At 40.7% G+C, this 8246-nt stretch overlaps 1 pseudogene; it reads left to right on the top strand.

The window, feature by feature from the left end:
* The first annotated feature begins 3345 nt into the window (after nt 1-3345).
* LOC120434941 lies at nt 3346-5666 on the top strand (annotated as a pseudogene).
* Nucleotides 5667-8246: the final 2580 nt, after the last annotated feature.

Raw genomic sequence — 8246 nt, 5'->3', positions numbered from 1 at the left:
CATTATATTTATAATGCATTTAATTACATTACTTATTAATGCTGCAAAATATTTGACTAAAACATTTGATGATTATTCAGTAATATAACACCTCCACCTGCTGGTCATAGCAGCACAGGACTGATGAAGAGGAGTACATGCAGGTCTGTGTCTGAGCCCATGTGAGAACACATCAGCTATGTTGAGTTATGGTGTTATAATGATTCGATTTGACTTTAATCATCTGCTGCAGTCAGTCTTTCTATCCTGTCATGAGCACGAGTCTGTCACAGGTCGATGAAAACTTTAAGTTTCCATGAAACTTTATCCTCATATACAGCTTTTGTTTTCTCCTTTGACAGTTCATGACTGAGTGAATCAGCTTCCTCGTGTCGCGACGCTCTGACCTCCACAGCAGCAGCATGAGCCCATATGTGGAACAGAGTCGGAGTGCCAACCTTTGTGCTGAAACTCAACGCAGGAGTCCACGACCTGCACCTCCTCTCAGTTAGATAATAGTTTCTTGTATTTAGCATGGATGCTTTTATAATCAGTGATTGATGAGAGAAAATACACACTGATCAGTGGGCATCATGGATTTATTATCTATTTAAATCTAAATCTTCATGACTCTGTGACTTTGAGGGCAGCAGCGTTCCAACATGATGAAATCTCACTTCAGCCAGTGAAGAAATGATGGCAGCACATTGTGTAGCAAACCTGAGCTGACAGAAAGTCTCTCTGGAGACAGGATATCAAGAACAAACCCAAAATATACATAATGTGTGACAGCACCAACCAACAGAAAGCCCAGGAGGAGGAACAGCTGCTCCAGCTGCAGACACAGTGGCCCAGACACACATCTGCTGTCATGGAGCTCAAAGCTGGACGCTGCTGTGTGTCTGACAACGTGTTATACAAGAGATGCTTTGATGATCGATTATATATAAATAGATATTATATGGAAGACATTTAAACTTAAATGTGAATATTTTTACTTGAGTAAATCCAAATATTGATCACACACAGATACAAGTGAACAGATGAGAAGCTCACATTGAACGCAGCTCTCTGACTTTGTAGTCTCTCGTTCTTACCTCAGGACTGACATCGCTGTCGTCTCTGAGACATGAAGAACTTTTTCAGCAGGTACTTGTCAGCTGAAACTTGAGTGTACAGATTCCCAGAAGATGGATGGATTTCAGAACTGGGATTGACTCTGTTGTTTCTGGTCTGATCAGAGGGAAAGAGACCTGCCGAGGCCTCTGATAGACTGATCACTGCACTGAGGTGTTCAGATCCAGAACTTTTTAAAAGCACTTTCTGAACATCATCAGGAGGCATGATGATCATAAAGTCTTTACAGGTTGCTATGAAAGAGAGGACCACTGATGCTGCAGTTACTGTGTGCTTCCTCTGCTGCCGTCAGTGCAGCTGTGGGACCTGCAGGAGGCTTTTTGATGCAGACAGTGGTGAACAGCACAACATGCTGTCAAAGAGTCTCTGCAGAGACGAGACATTAAGACCAAGCCCGAGTACATAATGTGTGTGACAGCACCAATGTGCTGGAGTACTGGGGTAAGCAGGTCTGGTCTAACTGGGCAGTCCAGGAGTTGGACTTATTGTCTTTAATAAAGTCCCACAGAAGCACTGGTTACATCCAAGTGCTTTCCAGTCTTCAGTGCAGGCATAGTTGAACGGAGTCATAGATCACTATAGAAACAGTCACAACAGCGTCACGTTCTTGGCACAAGCAATAACTCACAATGTCCACAAGAGGTCACTGTAGACCTTAAATAGCACATGGTGGCAAAACTGTTTAATTAAACAGCAGAACGGTCCTTTAACTCATTCTTAATCAGGGCGTAATTTCCAGAGGGGTTAGGGGTTATGACCCCCCAATAATCAGACCCAACCAATATAACCCCCAATAAAATAATGAATTATCTCGCATAAATAGGCTGTTGATTTTCTTTACTCATTTCAGGTATTACCAGCAAAATAGTTGCATGTTTAATCATCTGGGAATTTACCCAGATTTATTTAGACAGAGATCTTGCCCTCCCCCCCCCCACAATGTGCAGCACAAAGTTACACCAATGTTCTTAATACAGCTGGATGTAATTATCGTGGCCACTGCTATTTAATTAGTGCTAAATATAATCTTGCCACCATAACATCAAGAGTACAGTGTCAGTGTGACATATAATCTTCACATGCCTGAACAGGTATAACCACAACCACACGAAGCTGCGTTAAAACAGCGATGCTGTGCAACCTAATATCGACTATGTAGTAACACAAAGAGGTAACAAAGAATCTGGAAGGAGGAGGAAGATGTTGGAGCAAAGCTGAGGAAGATCAGGTGATTGTCTGGCAGGTAAACAGCAGGTCTGACCTGACATCACTCCTCACAGCCTGGCAGCCATCGCCTGCCCCCACTGAGGCCTTCCCCAAACTGTTTTCTCAATTCATGTTTCTCTATCAGTCACAGTCAAATCTAAATGAGGATGTGGTCTCAGCTCGTGAAATCAAACTGAATCAAATGTAAATGTCATTAAATGTGTCCTTGTTGGTCACCCATAAATGGAGGAGACTGTATCCTCCAGCCTCAGAGTGGACGTGACTTATTTATGGACAAGTCATTCATATTTACTCAAACTCACTGCACTCAGCGTTGTTGGGTGTTCTGTGTAAATATGCCTCTGCCCTGCATGTGGTGCTGTTTGCCACTGAAGAAATTGTCTGTGATGCAGCTGTCATATAGATGTTGGTCTGATACATATGATAAGCATCTAAATGGCCTTTACACAGATGGCTGTAAAAAACGGTTTTACTGCAGTTATTAATTGTTAATCATTAGCTGAGTGCAGCATGCTGGTCTGTAACTTTATGTTGGTAAAGAATAAATTCAGTGTAAGTCTAACACAAAAGTTTCAACTTTGTTCACTTTGTGATGAAGAGCAGCTTCATCAAAGTGAACAAAGTTGCACTGAGGGATGAAGAACACATGAGGAGGCCTCTGCTGTTTGACATGAGCAGTGTCACTGATGCTCCTCTGTGTCTGCAGTTATTACCTGCAGCTCTTTGTGCTCCACCTGTAGCTGCTGCTCCAGCTCAACCATCAGCATCTAACAGGTCACTTTCAGTGTTTCAGGCTCTGCAGGATTGTGTTTGTAGTGCATGTATGTTTGTTTTTAGAGCATTGGTGATTTTAGAACCGCTGACAGCTACAGAGACGAGCAAAGATCATCGTGAGCTGTTTTCAGGGGGCGGAGCTACAGGCCACACATACAGGTGGGAACAGAGTTCACTCTAAAGCTCTATAACAGACTGACCTCCACCATCAGACTCACTGCTGCATGCAGTACTTCTCATCAGCACAGCACGCAGGTAAACCTCCATCAACTTTCCAAGTTCTGTCTGCAGAATTAATTTCCAAAATGTCACATCTATCCCACGGTCCTCGGTCAGTTTACGTTTTACTTTTTGAATGATGGTTTTCTGTTGTATTATATTTATTGTTCCTGGTTTCTGTTCTGGTTCTGTGCCTCGCCTCACGTTTCCATGTCTCAGTGTCTAGTCTGCGTCATCTTGAAAGTCTCATGCTTCCTGTTTTATTGTGCTAGTTCCTTGTCCTGCGTTCAGTGTATTGAGTTTTGCTTCTCTGCAGCTCATTATGTCAGATTTGTCCCATCTGTGTTCCCACCTGTCCCCCATCCTCTCAGTGTCCCGCTTGTGTATTTAAGCCCTGCGTCTTCCATGTTTATTGTTGGTTCATCTGTTCTTCATCCCGTTCTTCATCCTCTGCTTTCCTCCATGTCTCAGGTTCTGTGTTCACAGTTTCAGGCTTTTAGAATGTTTCATATTTTCCTCATGTTCTTTAGTTTAGCTTTTCCGTTCCTCGTCGTTGTTGCTTTGTCATGTTTTGTTCAGCCAACATAAAGGCTCGCCTTTTGTTAATACCCACCTCATCCCCCGTGTGTCTGTGTTTGGGTCCTCCTCTCTCATCTCCACACGGTCTGCCTCACAGACTGTGATATCGTCTCATCTGTTCTTACTCTGAACATGTCGTGTTTGTCTCAAATACGTACGATGTGTACAATCATTTGTGTGTAACTGTTGAGGACTCACAAGTGCGTGCTTCAATCCACACAAATACAAAACAATCTGACCACAAAACTATGTTACACCATCTGTCAGATCAAAGGAAACAATATTGTGATAAACAAAGAATGTAAATTATAGTTTTAATAAAATAAGAAAAATCACAAAGTTTCAATCATGTTTCACTGAAACAGTCTTCAGTCTTTACATTAGACTGTTTTTCATAAGTAGAAAACAAAAATGTAACACGAGTAGTTTCTTCTCTACAGCCATCAGGGACCAGAGTCTTCAGCCTAAGCGTGAATCACTTACAAGAGAAATGAAGACAGCTCTGCAACACACTGACAGACCATCGGATGTTGGAAAGATCATGGAGTCCCTACAGGACAACAACACCCAACTAAATATCGCCATCACAGGAGAATCTGGTTCTGGTAAATCCACCTTTGTTAATGCCGTCAGAGAGCTGAGCGATGGTGACGAGGGAGCTGCTCCTACTGGTGTTACAGAAACAACCTCAGAGGTCAAACCGTACCCCCATCCAAACTATCCCAATGTTACTTTTTGGGATCTTCCTGGAATCGGCACCACCAGTTTCCAGCTAAGAAGTACCTGAAGCTTGTTGGATTTAAGAAGTTTGAATTCTTCATCATCATCTCAGACACTCGCTTCAGAGAAAATGACGTGAAAACTCGCTCAGGAGATTCATAAGATGAAGAAAAGTTTTTACTTTGTTTGCTCAAAGATTGACAACAATTAATAAGCTGGGGAAAAAGAGACTTCAATAAAGAGGAGACTCTCAAAGTAATCAGAGACGACTGTGTTCACAGTGAGTGTCTGATCACATGTTACTGAGTGAGATCACTTTATAGATTCACTTTAATATTCGGGTCTTAAGTTTACAATATTTGATTTTACGTGTGTAATCATGTTAACATGTTCCTTCTGTGAAACAGGACTTGGAGGATTAGGCGTCGAGTCTCCATGAGGTGTTCCTGGTGTCCAGCTTGAGCTTGTCTCTCTTACATGAGACCTTAGAGAGAGACCTTCCTTCAAAGAAGAGAGATGCTCTGCTGTTCATCATGCCCAACATCAACCCAGAGATCATCAGGAAGAAGAGGAAAGCCTTTCAGTCCGAAATAAAATACTTTGCTCTTGGATCTGCAGCTGGAGCAGCTGTTCCACTTCCTGGTCTTTCTATTGCTGTTGATGCTGCTGTGCTGGTTGGTGCTGTCACACATTATGTTTGTGAGTTTGGTCTCGATATCCCGTCTCTGAAGAGACTTTCTGACAGAACAGGTGTGCCCTCACGCTGATCTGCGTGCCGTCATCATTTCACCACTGGCTGCAGTAGAAATAACTAAAGTGCTGCTACTAAAGGTGATAGCCCAAGTTGGGTGCGTAGCTACATTAATTGTAGCAGAGGAATCATTCAGATTTATTCAATTTATTGGAATAAATCTGGAATCCCAATAACCATGGGTCTCTCTTTCACTACAACTTATAAAGTTCTGAATGTTATCCTCAGTGAGCTCGCTGAAGATGCTGAGAAGGTGTTTGAAAAAGCTCTGGGTCAGTAAAACTCAAATGAAGCTTAGTGACTGTGTGCTGTGTGTAAATTCTCCTAAATGACTGAATCCAGGCACCAGTTTAGCTCACAGGTTCAACAGGTGACCACAAGCGTGCCTAAATCAGGAACTACAATACAACTAATATAAACTGTTTATAACCATCAGCCATGTTATTAATAAAATGCTGTTTATAAACATATTAGCATTAGTGTAAGTGTGTTTGATTTGTTTTAATTCAACAACAGATTTCACTGAATCAGTTTCAATTAAATTTTATTTAAATGGTGCAGGCACAACAACTGTCCAATTATTCATCTGTTAGAAAAGCACAGAAATGTCAGGAATGTATTTTACAGACACTCTGGTAAAAGGTGGATGCTGATGGAGCAGCGATATAAATCCTGAGAGGCTGATCAGGAAGTGGAAGCAGGTGTGCTGATCGTTGAGGAAGATCAGCTGATTGTCTGGCACGTACACAGTGTTTGGGTCTGACTGCAGTTCTTAATCTAATATTCAGTTGTGACTCTGTGCGCACACACAAAATATAGCTCACTAAATAAAGCCAATAAGAGAGGAATCCTTCACAGGAAAACTGAAGCTTCCTCATGTTTCATGTTTTCTAATCTGATCTCAAACATCAAGAACAAAATATTTTCTTCTCCTCCAGCTGATTATCTTTCAGGTGGAGGATACTTTTCTTTATTCTTATTCCTGTTTCCAGATGGACATCTGCCCCAACTCCAAATGGAAAGTCCCATTATAAACATGCATCTAACAAGCTGCTTATTTTCATCTTTACTCTCCAAAATCAGCCAATTAACCATCAAACTTGTAACAAGTACAATGTCAGCTTGTTTATATATAAGGAAAAAGTTATATGCAAAACACTGAGTCAGACCAAAAGTGAATACATCATCACAAAATCAACACGTCACGACGCTGAGGTGGGGTTGAGAATTAGGACCCAAGATGCAGGCAGCTGAGATGCGAGTGAGTCTATTCATGAAGTGGAATACAAACAGAAATGGCAAAGGTGTGGATGGAAACTAAGCAAAACCTAAACTGGAGAAAGCTAACAAAACGGGGACAGCAACCAAGGAACACAGAAACAGAAACCAAAAGACTAGAAAACATAAACATAGACAAAATCAAAGTTCAATAATAATACAAAAACTCAAAACACTGGGTCACTGACCCAGGACCTTGACAACACAAGTCTTTGTTCACCCACAGACAGACTTTAACCAGCAAACATCATGTCTGGAAGAAAGCTGAATATCAGAGAGTCTCAGGGGAGGACGAGCATCTTTAAACCACTTTTTAGGAAGGAAAAAAAAAACTCTCAGCAGCGGCTCACATATATCAGCATTTCACAGTGGATGATGGAAAAAACCCTGTTAATGACAAATCCCAGTTAACGATTACAAATCACGATGAGGAAGCGAATAATGTCACAGTGAGTTCAGGAGCTAAAAGCAAAACAAGAAAGTAGACAGGAAAAGGTTTGACCACAAACACAGAAGCTGACAATGTACCACAAATTTATTTCTTCTTCTAGGTCTGAAGTTTAATTTATTAAATTCTGAAAAGTGTTTACATTTATTCCTGAAATGAGTCAAAAGCAACAAACAATGACAATCATTAAAAACAAGAACCTAAAATAAGCAGTTCATTCATAAAAACATTTCAAGGCACCCGCTATAAAAGAGAGTTCATGTCTTTCCATTTGGTTTTACTGCTGTTTTACTGCTTTTAGTTTTTATGTTTGTTTGGTTGAGTTTTAACTTCCTCATTTTGTTTAATTATCGCTGGAGTATGTAATATTTGAGTTTTGGTTCTTCTTCTACATTATTCAGTGCTGATAAAGTTTTCATTTGTGGTTTAGTTCCTCATTTTGAATTTGTTGTTTCCAAGTTCCCTCCTATTGGTTCGACTGATTATTCAGGACTTCATTTGTGAGCTGCAGGATTTTAAATTAAATAAAATATATAACAGGGTATTCATCTGCATAATGATGAAAACAGTCCTGATCAAAACACCACTTGGAAAATGGCAAAAAATCACATTTTGTATGGTTAGATCTTAACAAGGTTCCAAGTCGAGCTTCAACGTGCAACAAAAAGACAAAACCTTTTTTGAGCATGCAATTTATTGAAAACAACACTTAAACTCAAACAGACACAGAGTTTTACAGCTGATCGAAAGCTTAGGACCACAACTTAGTTTTTAACTTTTCCCCGGTTCATGCTTGTTGCCACGTCACCATCTTATAACTGTATTTTCTTTTGCTGATAATTGTATTTTCCTGCTCCTTCACTGCTGTAACCCCGCAAATGTGGCTCGTCTGTGAAGCACTTTGATGTACCTGGGTCTTTTAAATGTGCTATAGAAATAAAATTGAAACTGAAACTGAACTGAAACATGCCTTTAAAGGGCCAAATCTGTACAAAAATGTGGATTCATTGTCATTTTCTGTCAGGTAATCACACTGTCATGATATTATGATGGCAAAGGCAAGAAAATGTTCCCTTTTTGAACATGGTCGGATTGTTGAACTGCATAAGCACGGTCTCTCACAGCACGCCATCG

The sequence above is a fragment of the Oreochromis aureus genome, linkage group 19, assembly GCF_013358895.1.
Source record: "Oreochromis aureus strain Israel breed Guangdong linkage group 19, ZZ_aureus, whole genome shotgun sequence".
Classification (NCBI taxonomy): Eukaryota; Metazoa; Chordata; class Actinopteri; order Cichliformes; family Cichlidae; genus Oreochromis; species Oreochromis aureus.
This window is presented reverse-complemented; position numbering and strand designations above follow the sequence as displayed.